General features: G+C 34.0%; 1 long non-coding RNA gene across 1 annotated transcript; it reads left to right on the top strand.

Moving 5' to 3' along the window:
* Positions 1–3136: 3136 nt before the first annotated feature.
* On the top strand, positions 3137–5051 carry LOC131933605 (uncharacterized). The gene is made up of 4 exons (XR_009385088.1): positions 3137–3170; positions 3384–3417; positions 4657–4722; positions 4948–5051. It is a non-coding gene; the product is annotated as an uncharacterized LOC131933605 (long non-coding RNA).
* Positions 5052–14219: the final 9168 nt, after the last annotated feature.

Genomic DNA, 14219 nt, shown 5'->3' with positions numbered 1-14219 from the left:
TGTCATATGTCTAGCATGTCTATGTCTATGTCTATGTCTATGTCTATGTCTATGTCTATGTCTAGGTCTATGTCTATGTCCTATGTTCTATTGTCTATGTCTATGTCTATTTGTCTATGTCCTTATGTCTATGTCTATGTCTATGTCCTATGTCTATGTCTATTGTCTATGCTTATGTCTATGTCTATGTCTATGTCTATGTCTATGTCTATGTCTATGTCTATGTCTATGTCTATGTCTATGTCTATGTCTATGTCTATGTCTATGTCTATGTCTATGTCTATGTCTATGTCTATGTCTATGTCTATGTCTATGTCTATGTCTATGTCTATTTTCTATGTCTATGTCTATGCCTATGCCTATGCCTATGCCTATGCCTATGCCTATGCCTATGTCTATGTCTATGTCTATGTCTATGTCTATGTCTATGTCTATGTCTATGTCTATGTCTATGTCTATGTCTATGTCTATGTCTATGTCTATGTCTATGTCTATGTCTATGTCTATGTCTATGTCTATGTCTATGTCTATGTCTATGTCTATGTCTATGTCTATGTCTATGTCTATGTCTATGTCTATGTCTATGTCTATGTCTATGTCTATGTCTATGTCTATGTCTATGTCTATGTCTATGTCTATGTCTATGTCTATGTCTATGTCTATGTCTATGTCTATGTCTATGTCTATGTCTATGTCTATGTCTATGTCTATGTCTATGTCTATGTCTATGTCTATGTCTATGTCTATGTCTATTTTCTATGTCTATGTCTATGCCTATGCCTATGCCTATGCCTATGCCTATGCCTATGCCTATGCCTATGTCTATGTCTATGTCTATGTCTATGTCTATGTCTATGTCTATGTCTATGTCTATGTCTATGTCTATGTCTATGTCTATGTCTATGTCTATGTCTATGTCTATGTCTATGTCTATGTCTATGTCTATGTCTATGTCTATGTCTATGTCTATGTCTATGTCTATGTCTATGTCTATGTCTATGTCTATGTCTATGTCTATGTCTATGTCTATGTCTATGTCTATGTCTATGTCTATGTCTATGTCTATGTCTATGTCTATGTCTATGTCTATGTCTATGTCTATGTCTATGTCTATGTCTATGTCTATGTCTATGTCTATGTCTATGTCTATGTCTATGTCTATGTCTATGTCTATGTCTATGTCTATGTCTATGTCTATGTCTATGTCTATGTCTATGTCTATGTCTATGTCTATGTCTATGTCTATGTCTATGTCTATGTCTATGTCTATGTCTATGTCTATGTCTATGTCTATGTCTATGTCTATGTCTATGTCTATGTCTATGTCTATGTCTATGTCTATGTCTATGTCTATGTCTATGTCTATGTCTATGTCTATGTCTATGTCTATGTCTATGTCTATGTCTATGTCTATGTCTATGTCTATGTCTATGTCTATGTCTATGTCTATGTCTATGTCTATGTCTATGTCTATGTCTATGTCTATGTCTATGTCTATGTCTATGTCTATGTCTATGTCTATGTCTATGTCTATGTCTATGTCTATGTCTATGTCTATGTCTATGTCTATGTCTATGTCTATGTCTATGTCTATGTCTATGTCTATGTCTATGTCTATTACTATTACTATTACTATTACTATTACTATTACTATTACTATTACTATTACTATTACTATTACTATTACTATTACTATTCCTATTCCTATTCCTATTCCTATTCCTATTCCTATTCCTATTCCTATTCCTATTCCTATTCCTATTACTATTACTATTACTATTACTATTACTATTACTATTACTATTACTATTACTATTACTATTACTATTACTATTACTATTACTATTACTATTACTATTACTATTACTATTACTATTACTATTACTATTACTATTACTATTACTATTACTATTACTATTACTATTACTATTACTATTACTATTACTATTACTATTACTATTACTATTACTATTACTATTACTATTACTATTACTATTACTATTACTATTACTATTACTATTACTATTACTATTACTATTACTATTACTATTACTATTACTATTACTATTACTATTACTATTACTATTACTATTACTATTACTATTACTATTACTATTACTATTACTATTACTATTACTATTACTATTACTATTACTATTACTATTACTATTACTATTACTATTACTATTACTATTACTATTACTATTACTATTACTATTACTATTACTATTACTATTACTATTACTATTACTATTACTATTACTATTACTATTACTATTACTATTACTATTACTATTACTATTACTATTACTATTACTATTACTATTACTATTACTATTACTATTACTATTACTATTACTATTACTATTACTATTACTATTACTATTACTATTACTATTACTATTACTATTACTATTACTATTACTATTACTATTACTATTACTATTACTATTACTATTACTATTACTATTACTATTACTATTACTATTACTATTACTATTACTATTACTATTACTATTACTATTACTATTACTATTACTATTACTATTACTATTACTATTACTATTACTATTACTATTACTATTACTATTACTATTACTATTACTATTACTATTACTATTACTATTACTATTACTATTACTATTACTATTACTATTACTATTACTATTACTATTACTATTACTATTACTATTACTATTACTATTACTATTACTATTACTATTACTATTACTATTACTATTACTATTACTATTACTATTACTATTACTATTACTATTACTATTACTATTACTATTACTATTACTATTACTATTACTATTACTATTACTATTACTATTACTATTACTATTACTATTACTATTACTATTACTATTACTATTACTATTACTATTACTATTACTATTACTATTACTATTACTATTACTATTACTATTACTATTACTATTACTATTACTATTACTATTACTATTACTATTACTATTATTATGACTCTGTCTACTGTGCGTATGCGTATGCGTGTGGGTGTGCGTATGCGTAAGTGTATGTGTATGTGTATTTGTGCGTGCATGTGTATGTGTGCGTGTGCGTGTATGTGTATGTATATATTTATAAGAAATTATATATTTTTAAAAATTTCAGTTGATTTCATGAATTGCTTCGAAAGACAAGAGGTAATCGACCGACTATTTATAAATCGCCAAACAATCTTAAATTGTAAAAATTCGATAAAGGAAATAATTCATACAAGTAACATCGTGGAAAGTGGTTAATTGATTTCATGTTAAGATTTTGACTTTACTTAAAGCATCCACTCAACACTTTTTTTTTTTAAATAAAGGTTTACTTATGAGTTGTAATTTTGATGTCTTCGTTTTATTCTGCAGGTTGAGCTTGGAGAGATTTGTACACACATTTTGAGTAAATTTTAAATTATATATCTTCTAACATTTTAAAATGTGCATATTTTATGTGTTTGCTGGGAAAAAAAATGATTAGGAATTAGGAAAAATATATAACAACTATTTGTTAAACAATTATTTCTTTACAGCTTTTTAAAGTTTAATCCGCATATGCGTTTCCAAAAAAATTAACTGGGAGTGATCTCCCTTAAATTTTCTGGAATATTTTTATATGAAACAACAGGGGATGGCAACTCGGGACATAGACATGATTTTTAATCCATTTTAAATACTTAAACTTTAAAAAAAGAATAGAATCTCGTATAAAAAACTATTGCACACCAAGTGAACGCCAAATAAAATGTGCATAATAGTGCAGAAAATTATTAGTACTTTATAAATTCACATGCGTTTTCTGAGAAATCGGAAATAGCGTAAATTACTACTTTCGGTCAACAGAAATTTTTCAAAATTTGTCAGAAGGCAGAGAATTAGATCTTTTACTTACCTGTGAAATTTCATTTATCTATCTAAAATAGTACTTAAGTTATATGCTTTTGAAAAATTTAAAGTTGAAAAAAATACACTTCCGGTTATTGGAAATCGCTCAAAATTTGACGCCGATCTACGATTTTGATATAATACTTATATATGAAATTTCATCAACATAGCTGTAACGGCACTGAAGTTATTGTGTTTACAGACACACACATACACACACACACACATACACACACAGACATACGCACAAGATTGCAAAACTATGTTTTTCCGACTCAGGGAGTTGTGAAACATCGAGATTTACAAAAATCTCGATTTTTTTATTTTTTTGCACGATTGCAAGACTTTTCTATACTGCGTATATACAATTTGTGGAAAAATCTTGGTAACTATGACAACGGCGGCCATCTTGAAAAATTAACCCCTTCGTAGGCAAGGTTTTCGTAGGTTGTAAATATTCATATTGAATCACTGCCTACCAGACTGGTGGGGGTGAGGGTAATAACAATATGGTATTCCGCATGCCTGTAGAGCTAGGGAGGGGTCGGGACGGCGTGCGTAAGTAAAGTCCCTCATGGTTCCCACGTAGAGAATTTTATATATATATATATATATATATATATATATATATATATATATATATATATATATATATATATATATATATATATATATATATGTAGATTATTACAAATAAAAGCAATAATTGAGTTACCAAATTAATAAAACATGTTTTAAAATTGTCAATTCTTTACAGAAGTGAATATGAATGACCCACATTGTTTGTGTCAGATTAAAGAAGCAAGACTAAAGGTCAATTGTGGTAAGAACAAATTTCAGGCAAACTGATATGGAAATTATTAAAAACATTTTTCTATTAAAATCCTGATATAACATATTATTTTATTCTCAGAACTTTAAAAAGCATTGATTTACTTCCATTTCATTATTGCAATCTTGATTGAAATTGCATTTTATTTATTGGAGCTGTCCTTAGTGTTGTTTGAATTGTCGAAATTGAAAGTTAACATAAAAACTATATTTTCAGAGCTATTACAAAAGCAAGTTACAGAAGAAAAAGAAAATGTTTCGAAGATGACTGTTCAGTACAACACATTGCTGAACGATCACAGTATGGAAAATAGTTTTTATTACAAACGTTTATTAACTTATAGGTAGATTTATTTATAATTGTCAAAAAGTTTTGGGTACAATGAAACTTAAACATGTACCAAATAATTCTAATGGGGCTATTCAATTATCTTTATCAATTAATTATTGATTATTGAGAAATTAAAGATAATAAAATACTGTATTAAAATATTATTACGCGTCAATTTATTCATTTCATAAAAATTGAAAAGACAGAGGTGGGTGTTGGGACCAAATTGTGCAGTTTACTTCGTGCTTAAAATGGTTGCTATGGACTCAAACCCGGGATTCGAACTCGCCAATTTTCAAAATTTTATATCATGAAATCGCTTAAGAACCACAAAGCTTATCCCTGTTTTTGACACCTATAGGCATCTCACGTTCTACTAGTCTAGATACATTACGTATATACTTAGAATGTGCAGAATAGACAGACCATTAATGCAACGGTATGCTTGAAATATAGCTCAAATTACAATGCAAACATTGTATTGAAAAGCTAAAGAATGGCAATGGGTAGAAAACAGCAGGGGAGATAAAAAAATTGAATGTTTGAAAGTAAGGTTTGGGTTACTAAGCCCCCATGAAGCAAAGAGTCGAGCTATTATTTTAAACTAAATCTAAATACCTTTTTAAAAAATCTGCGATGATGTACCAAATACTACAAAAGATGAAACACGATATAACACAGAAAGTATTGAATGGGTTCGTTGAGTTTTTTTGTTTTTAATTTTTTAAAGCTGAAAATGTATTGTAGTTTAACTAGCTTTCAACGTGTTACATAAATATATTTTCAGTGCTATCAAAACAGCGACTCGTTGAAGAAAAAGAAAGAGGTTTTAACAATCGTGGTAATTAATATATTTTTATTTTATTTTTTTTGTTTGAAATTTCAAAATAGTATATAATTTGCTAATGTAGTTAAAGAAATTGATTTTGTCAAAGACAACATGACTTTTATTTCTATTTTTAGGAGTAACATTTTAGTAACATTAATAAGGTCTAATACATATTATTGTAACCCGTTTGCTTTGCAACATTTAAAACAACCAAACGATGGTCGACAGTTTATAGATTTGAATGCTTATACATATCGTCGTATTAGATTGCATAGGCGTCGCAAGGGGGTGGGGGGTGCGCGGACCGCAACTGGTGTCATCATTTAGGGGGGTGACACCAAGGCAAAATATATAGAGAAAAACAATGATCGCTCCAGTTAAATGAATGATTAATTAGAGTTAAATAGTCTTCTAAGAGCCAAGTTGACAAATTCCGACAAGATTAGGGGGGGGGGGGGGGAAGACACCATGATGTAAATCTGCTAATTATTGAGAAAAAAATGCCTCATTCAGCAGTATTAATAACCGTAATAATAAACATCTTTATTATTATCTGTGCACAGTTTAAAAGCTATAACGGGGTGGGGGGGGGGGGGAGTTACACCAACAAAACGTTGTAACATTTGCCTAAGGGAAAAGCTTTTATTGAGAATTATAAAACTGATACGTCTATCGACTACTGGGATGAGGCTGACACCAAATATAATTATTTTCTACAAAAGTAATGAAGTTTCCACTTGAATTAATAACTGATGAATTAGGCCCCTCAAAGCTTTTTCCAGGTGGATTAATATAAGTTGAGGCCACTCGACAAAAAGGTAGGGGGGTGGGTTGACACCAAATACACCGACCACCGAAGTTGATTGAGGTGAAACTACATTGGAAATTTACAAATCTATATATCAATTGGTAATAAAAACCAGCGACAAATAAATAGAACTGGTTCACTTGGAACATTAACACATTACAAGGCTTTTCGTCAGCTATGAAACGTTTTGCAAAACGTTTTACAACAATCAAAGAACTTAAATTGATTAAATCAATTTAATCTTGACATTTTGTATATTATGCAATGGAATATGTAAAATTATAAGTAATTTGATTGCAAATTTAGTATACCCATCGGGGGCAAAGTGCGTCTTGCGGATACAAACGTTGTAAAAAAGTATTTGGTTGCTATGTTACTCATATTCCTATACATAATAAACCGGGAGTGATCTCCCCTAAACTTTCTCGAATATTCTTATATAACTGAATATAGACATGATTTTTAATTACTTAAACTTTTAAAAATAGAATAGAATTTCATATAAAAAAGAATTGCGCACCAAGCGACCGCCAAATAAAGATGTGCATAATAGTGCATAACAGAAATACAGACAGACAAAAACATTTTAAAACTTAAATAAGATATATTTAAATACATACACAGATACGTATACACATACTTACAAGTGAACAAGGCATGTCTATGTATACATTTATCTCTCTCTATCTATCTAATTTCTCTCTCTCTCCCCCCCCCCCCCCTCTCTCTCTCTCTCTCTCTCTCTCTCTCTCTCTCTCTCTCTCTCTCTCTCTCTATATATATATATATATATATATATATATATATATATATATATATATATATATATGTCTGTTTTTCTGTCTGTCTGGTCTGTCTGTCTGTCTGTCTGTCTGTCTGTCTGTCTGTCTGTCTGTCTGTCTGTCTGTCTGTCTGTCTGTCTGTCTGTCTGTCTGTCTGTCTGTCTGTCTGTCTGTCTGTCTGTCTGTCTGTCTGTCTGTCTGTCTGTCTGTCTGTCTGTCTGTCTGTCTGTCTGTCTGTCTGTCTGTCTGTCTGTCTGTCTGTCTGTCTGTCTGTCTGTCTGTCTGTCTGTCTGTCTGTCTGTCTGTCTGTCTGTCTGTCTGTCTGTCTGTCTGTCTGTCTGTCTGTCTGTCTGTCTGTCTGTCTGTCTGTCTGTCTGTCTGTCTGTCTGTCTTTCTGTCTGTCTGTCTGTCTGTCTGTCTGTCTGTCTGTCTTTCTGTCTGTCTGTCTGTCTGTCTGTCTGTCTGTCTGTCTGTCTGTCTGTCTGTCTGTCTGACTGACTGACTGACTGACCGACTGTCTGGCTGGCATTAGGCAGTTACAGTACATCTAAAATGTTTATTTTGTGATTATAAATATATTGATGAAGTTTAAGGAACGTTTATCTAGCCACAAACAAATCGCGTTTTTGTCATCATTTTCGAAAATATCTACGTTATTGAATACATTGTAAAATGATGTTAAAAGGCGAATCTGGTTTTACGACATAGCTTTAATGCTTTTGGAAATTATAAATATGGATCATCATAAGACGACATCACCTCACCATCCACTTCCACACAGATTTTCTTCCAGGCAAACGAAATGGAATTTATATAGAAAACATATACTTTTACCAGTGTCAATGTCAGTGTTGCCCTCCTCCCCTCCCCCTCCCCCCGAAAATATCAAGTGCCCCCCCCCCCCCCCCCCCCGGAAAAATAACTGGAAGAAATACTGCCTCCACATCGTCACAATACTCAGACCCATTCCTTTAATGGCGTCAAAACTTTAGGCTACCTACCCTCCCGTAATTGTTTACAGCCGTTTCATTTTCAAATCTAAATGAGTTGGATCAAAATTATATGTATTAATAAGTATTAAATAAGTATTTACTACAATTAGCAAACATTTTTTGAAAATGTTAAATACCTATTAACCGTAAATTTCAAACATTGTTTATTAAATGCAAATGAGTTACCTCACGTTCCAAGGCCTAGGTCACATCGATTAAAAATTCCTAACACACCTACGTCCTCTATAAGTGTGCCTTCATTTATGAATGACCAAACAACATTATTGCAGAGTATTATGTGTTTGTATTATACACATCCGAATATTTGAAAGAAATGTGTAATATTTTCTCAACTTTTATCAAACTATTCATCCAATCACTCAAAATAACAACAAAAATACAAAAGTAATAAAGAAAAATCCCTAGCAATTGTATATAACTTTGCTCTTTATCACCAATCCAACCATTGACACAATAAAACAAAACGATTAATAACCACATTATGCCTTTTGTGTCCAATAAACAATATCAATAAATTTTAAAATGAAATAATATATTTACTAAGTTTTAAACGTTGTTTTTGTAGGAAATCATAACGCTCCGATGCTTGTCTCTGGGGGAATAGCTGATCTACACAAAAATGTTACTGGCTTTAAGAAGAATCCAGGTCACAAAGGTTTTATACCTCTTACAGATTTCCCTCACGTTACTGTGAGGACGAGCTCATGTTTAAGACAATCAAAACATTGGCAGCCCTAACTGTCCAGGTAAAGACTACATTCACCAGTCTAGAGAGACCAGAGTTTTACCCGGATTCTCAAGTTCTATATCCATGTTATAATGACAGAGGAAGTTACATAATGAGGTTAGGGACGGGGAGGGTGTGGAGTGTGGACAAGTACACAGAGAGTGACGGAACTTGTCGTTGTGGCAAGTGTCAAACCTCTGGCACGCCCAGTAAGGTGTGGGGAAAGATTTTCTTGGACACAGCCACAATAATAGTATTTGATGCCAGTGAGGCGAGACAGACCAGATGTGTTTTAGGTTTTGATTACAATAAAAGTCCAGTAGTCAGTCTTGATGGCTGGGAGGTGGTGGGTGAGGCAAACATTGAGGGAGACTTGTGTCAGTTGAGTTATGTGACATGTGACTTAGAGTTGATAGATGAACTGGACATGAAGTGTCGACGCTTTGATTATCTATGTAGGGAAGTGGAGAAAAAATACTGGAGAGTTGTTGATGAGGACAAGTTGACCGTTATAGTGTCACATCCTCATGGCTGTCCTAAACAGGTCTCTGTAGGACAATGGACACACAAACGTGTGACGGATGACAGGTACACCAGGTACTGGTACACAACAGATACCTGTCCAGGAAGTGTTGGAGCGTATGTGTACAGAGTAGGCTGTAACCCTCTTCATAGTCGCCATGTACACAGTGGATCAAACTCAGAAGGCAATTACTGCGGGGAGAGTGTCGGTTAACCAACAGTTCGAAGGTCCTTAGTACTCAACATATTTTAACTTATACGCATACCCCTACAGCCAAAATTTTAAAATAGAAACAATCTTGTAAAAAAATCTATTATGAAATTTCATTTTAAAAATATAATTCTTAGCAACAGATTTATGTCACTGAAGCACACAAATGGTTGTTTGTTTTCTTTGTGAAGGTAATTTTATTTATTTTTAAAATATTTATTAGATGTCCTAATTTTTAAAAATACAACTTATGTAGGCCTGCGTTATACAGTTTGTCTTATCTCAATGCCAATTGCCAATATTAATAATTCAAATAATAATCATTTATATCTAAATTTTATATGAGCTATATCAAACATTACACACGGTGATACGGAAGACAAATTTATTATTTTATAAATAAAGCTAATCCTCATGTTAACCATGTGCTGTATACAAAAATATATTTTCTGTACCACGCACGTACTTAGTGACGTAGAGTTATAAGATTTTAAAATTTATTTGTATTTTATAATATCTAGGTTGAATTAAAAGCTACAATTATAAATGTCTTTGTTTCACAACTATTTTTTGCCTGTACACAATTATACACAGTTCCCATGTTTAATTTTTATTTTCCCTATTTCATTTTTCTATTACAAATATTTCTTTGTTATCTTTTGAAGCTTTGCATTTTTTTTTATTTTATCAATACACATATTCTAAAAGCATCTTCATTTTATTGTTATTACTTTTGTTTATGACATACAGTACTCTAAATATAACATCATTCTGTATGGAATTACACTATCCAATCAGAAATCATCTGTTGTATGCTTCTAATGCGACGATGGTGTTGTGTTTTGAAGGTAGATGTTATGTAACTACCTGGTTGCTAGATCCTCACAAGGCTTAAATTCTGAAAATGGTTCTTAATTTAAATAAGCCCAATAAATTATAAAATCTAACTAGTTTGTATAGTTATTCTTTAGGTGAAAAAGAAAAAAAAAATTTTCAAATATTTCAAGACTATTTATGTAGTTTAATAGATAACGTTACTTTGCTAACTCATAGTCGTTTTTCTTAAGCCAAAACACATTCACATTAATAAGAGCTACGTGATACATTATAAAACTAGAAGGGGATAAATATCACACACATAGACTCTATATCTTTTTCCATAGACACTGAATTGTACTCATTGTTCGATATTAATTCTACTTTATTAAATATTAAATTTGCTTCGCACTTGCCCAATGTACTTTAATTTAATAAGAGTATCTAGTTCTACTAGTTAACTTATTGCCACTCACTTGAGTAGATGTCAACAAGTAACTAAACAATTGCAAGCTGCAATCACTTATAGCAATAGCTTATCGATATTATAAGGGAGGCAACCTATCACCTAAAAGTAAAAGTTTATTTAGTTTTTGAGTTGCATAACTCAGGATACATTATTTGGACTAATTTAGTCATAGGTAAATAGTAATCTTCGAACCAAATATATATATATATATATATATATATATATATATATATATATATATATATATATATATATATATATATATATATATATATATATATACATATACATATACATATATAAATGATTTTATATTGCCCAAGGAATCATAAAATTATGTATTTAGGTATCATAAACTATGATTAAAAACAAAGATAAAGGGAACCTACCGGGAGAGTAATTATCTGTACTGTTTTTCTGAGGTTGTCGCACTTAGATAAGAAATATTTTTGTTTTTTTATTTTTATGGATATACATAATATACAGTTTTTAATACTGTAATAGGCCAGGTTACATGTATTGTTCTACTGTATGTTGATTAATCTTCCTATAGAGAATATAGCTATCAACTGAAAAATACAGAAGTAATACATACTTTAAGAAAAAATAAGTTCTCTGTGGTTTTCAGCTAAATATTGTTTTATTATAGAAAATTCAAGAATAATATTCTTTTTTTAAACATTTTGTTTTAATCATCGATTTAAATGAATTTTAATAGATTATTATTTCATACAAGCTGTTAAATTATCCCCCGAATGCCTAATGGTATTTTTCTACTTTAAAAAAAAATCAAAATACTTTTATGCTAAAAGTTTTAATAATGAGTATTGTTACAACACGTACACATAAATGAACCACATTCTCTAAAATTGTATTTTTTTCATTGCTTTCAATGCTCAAAGTCATTGGATACATCATTATCACAGATTACTAATTACTAATGTGAAATTACTAATCAAAAGGCATTTTTTTTTTCTATTTTGTCAAATTTTATAAGCGAAATACTTTAAGTCCTCTAACGGTTTACTGTAAACTAAACCATTCAAAATTAATTTACGTACAAAAACTAGACCAATTTCTCTGTCTATATACATAGCTGTGTATTATATGCCAACTGTTGAGACACCCTTTGTCACTTGTGAGGATGTCCTTACAAGTGTAAAGAAGCTCCACAGACCAGATTAGCAGTGCTGGAAATTACAAATGCACGAAGATTTCTCATGTGACAACATTAAGGACGAGAAAAATGGCCCGTTGAGGAAGGGTACAACGGGCGCTAGGCTGATAGTGCTGTCTCTTTTCTCTAAACTAAAACCAACCCACCCCCCCACACACCACCCCCACCCCACCCCCCCACCCCCACACACCACCCCCACCCCCACCCTACCACCCCACCCCCACACACCACCCCCACCCCCACCCCTCACCCCCACACACCACCCCCTCCACACACCGCCCCCCACCCCCCCACCCCCCCAAAAAAAAAACATGTCTACCGTCCCATTCAACGAAATATAATTATATACTTTTTCCAGTGTCCGCCCCCTCCCAGAAAATTCTACCCCCGCCCCCGAAAATTTCAAGTACCCCCACCCCTCTCCGGGGAGGAAAACGTCTGAAAGAAACACTGAAACCAACCCACCCCCACACACCACCCCCCACCCCCCCCCCCACACACACCCCACCCCCACACACCACCCCCACCCCCCCTCCCCCCCACACACCACCCCCCCACCCCTCAACCACCCCCCACCCCCAATAAACACATGTCTACCGTCCCATTCAACGAAATATAATTATATACTTTTTCCAGTGTCCGCCCCCTCCCAGAAAATTCTACCCCGCCCCCGAAAATTTCAAGTACCCCCACCCCTCTCCGGGGAGGAAAAAGTCTGAAAGAAACACTGAAACCAACCCACCCCCCCCCCACCCCCCCACCACCCCCACACACCACCCCCCACACCCCCCCCCCCCCAAAAAAAAAAAAAAAAACATGTCTACCGTCCCATTGCAAGAAAACCACTTTTTAGATTAGACACATTAATTAGGCGGTAATTTTATTATAGAGTATGGATGAGGAAATTTCTTTTGAGTTGGGGAGGGGGGGGCTCAGACGTTCTTACGCGGGGGGTGGGGCTTCGCCCCTACCCGAAGAATTGTATGCAAGAAACTCTTCACGCAAACCATTTAGATTAGACAACATTTCCTTTTTTTCAATGTTTACGCGAGAATCAATGACGTCATTACATTACTGTGTGCACTCTCTGGTTTGAGATTATGTTCTACTCTACGCTAAATGTGTCGACGTCATATTTCGTTTTTCGAATTACTGTGCATGTTTTTAAATTGCTTGTGTTTTCTCTAGAGCGTTCTTGTCAGACAGAGCGTTCTTGTCAGACAGACAGCGAAACTATTATATAGAACGAGAAAAATGGCCCGTTGAGGAAGGGTACAACGGGCGCTAGGCTGATAGTGCTGTCTCTTTTCTCTAAACTAAAACCAACCCACCCCCCCACACACCACCCCCACCCCACCCCCACACACCACCCCCACCCCCACCCCCACCACACACCACCCCCACCCCTCACCCCCACACACCACCCCCTCCACACACCGCCCCCCCCCACCCCCCACCCCCCCAAAAAAAAACATGTCTACCGTCCCATTCAACGAAATATAATGATATACTTTTTCCAGTGTCCGCCCCCTCCCAGAAAATTCTACCCCCGCCCCCGAAAATTTCAAGTACCCCCACCCCTCTCCGGGGAGGAAAAAGTCTGAAAGAAACACTGAAACCAACCCACCCCCCACCCCCCACCCCCCACACACCACCCCCCATCCCCCCACACCACCCCCCACCCCACACACCACCCCCCACCCCCCACACACCACCCCCCACCCCCCCCCCACACCACCCCCCACCCCCCACCCCACACACCACCCCCCCACCCCTCCACCACCCCCCACCCCCCAAAAAAACA

Source organism: Physella acuta, unplaced genomic scaffold (assembly GCF_028476545.2).
Source record: "Physella acuta isolate Inbredline_101_S28 unplaced genomic scaffold, ASM2847654v3 ptg002573l, whole genome shotgun sequence".
Taxonomy (NCBI): Eukaryota; Metazoa; Mollusca; class Gastropoda; family Physidae; genus Physella; species Physella acuta.
This window is presented reverse-complemented; position numbering and strand designations above follow the sequence as displayed.